The sequence below is a fragment of the Lygodium microphyllum genome, chromosome 23, assembly GCF_053477565.2.
Source record: "Lygodium microphyllum isolate KBCC chromosome 23, Lygodium_microphyllum_v1.1.10, whole genome shotgun sequence".
Classification (NCBI taxonomy): domain Eukaryota; kingdom Viridiplantae; phylum Streptophyta; class Polypodiopsida; order Schizaeales; family Lygodiaceae; genus Lygodium; species Lygodium microphyllum.
The window spans coordinates 21,762,750-21,764,875 of record NC_141157.1 but is presented as its reverse complement, the minus strand read 5'-3'; positions in this window follow the sequence as shown (position 1 = coordinate 21,764,875).

The following is a 2,126-nucleotide window of genomic DNA, read 5'->3' as shown; positions in this document are numbered from 1 at the left end:
TCCATGTATGCATAGGAAAACAAGAATGTAGCTCTCGCCATTGTCACAATGTCCCTCAATCCTCACCTCTCAATTAATAGAAGGAAGGATTGGTCATGCTCTATCCCCCCTCTGTCTCTTGTACTCCGTTGATCACTATAGGAGGGCAACCCTATTCATAGAACCAATTGATGTAATTCTCACTAACACATGTGTAAATATTATATGCCTTGTGTGCAATTGATAGTGCAACAATGCAACCCGCCCTGTGTTAGCATACAATGTGAGAAGGAAGGCCAGAGAGCCTTATAGTGCCATGCATAGTACAGAGCATTCATTGTGCATTGACAGGCCCAACATGTGAGGTGCAACACTCCATTCACACACATCACCTCTCATTTGAATGGAAGGAAAAATATTAGTGACTTACCTCAATCCACTGTCTCACACTTTATTGATAAATATAGAGAGAAGCCCATATTCGCATCTCCATCCGATTAGGATGACAACTCATATCACTCAATGAGTGTCTATGTAGATCAACTTTGCCTTGTTGATAATGCTGAATAATGTTTACTGATGGAGAGGTATATCCATAGAGGTAGCCAATACATTAGAAAAGAAACTGGTGTATGATGGTCCATCTTCTACTGTAGGAGTCAAATAGGTCAATGGAGTCATGGGATACAACACACCAAGGGAGGTGGCTTCGAAATTGCATCCTTGAAAGATCAACTAAGGATTCCACTAGTCTGGAATATGGGGTGTTACTACCTTTTCCACATCCAATTTCTCCGCTTTGTATCAATGACTTTATGGCTTGCCTAATAAATGGGTTGATCCAACTTTGAGAACCCTTTTTAGCAAAGGATTGCACCTAGCCCTTCAATGCATGCATTAGTGTGCACATGAAACTCCTTCATATGATCAGAAGGCTAAGAGATGGGCACTTTGATTAGGACCTGCTTCAAGATGTTGAAAGCTTGTTCACAATCAACTATCGAAACAAACTCTATATCTCTCCTAGCAAGCTTGTGTAAGGGACCTACCTTTATTGCAAAATGCTCAATGAACCTCTTGTAATAGCCTGCATGGCCAAGAAAACCTCGTAATTGTCTAAGATTAGTCAATACTGTCAAATCAATAATCTTCTCAACCTTCACTAGATCTATTGCTATCCCTTCTGGATGCATCCTCAAAAGATGAGTCCTTGGGTCAAGAAGTGATTATTCCACAAACCAAATCAAAGAGCACTTATACCATTTCAATATTCAAAAGGATCAAAAGAGTTGTTGCTGAAGACAGAGGCAACTACTTTCAATGGATTACCCCCCGAAGAGGAAGCTACTCCCTTGAAGGAGTCAGATCTATACCTAAAATCTATTTGTGGGTCCTTTTATTAGAGAAGGAACATTACATAACAAGGACTTGCCTAGTTGTTCTTCTATTGCGGCATTAATGCTTGTCGGCATGGTGCATCATCATCATCCTTGTGTGAAAAGAGACTTCTTCACCTCTACCATATCCACATGCAAGTCCTTGACTGCACTTGCATGAGCAAGATCCATATTATCAAAACCATGGCATTGGGCTTTGGGAACCATTCCCTAAATTAAAGGCATTGTGATCATTAAGTGGGGGTGCTTCCCTACTTGAGCACCTTTCATGGGGGAGTGCCAAGTTGCAGAGCTTAGGTTGCTTGCCCTCTAGACTAGCACCAATCCCCTAGGACTAGATAAATATGGGTGATACATAAGTTGGTTTTAGGCCTATGAAGAGAATTGGGCACCTATCTTGCAAAATCCTAGTTGTCCAAGAGGCCACATGATTTAGGGATTAGATGATGGAAGGACTTATGGGATGCAAATAAACTTGACTTCTTCACTCTGGAGCAGTTTGAGGAGAAGTATAGCTCAGCTCTCGAATTATAATGAATAGATTATAGGACTTTTCTCTTCTTTTTTTAAAAATACAACTTTTCGCTTTGTCCCAAAAAAGCTAAAAAAAGTTGTAAGGCCTTTTGACAACAAAGGGCCAAGCAAAGAGGCATTTATTGTTGTCGTTTATCTGGAATTGCATGCGTCTTGCCGATCAGTGTAGTAGACACGTCACACTAGGCTCCAGGAGCCAGGTATAGTACCTCTCTC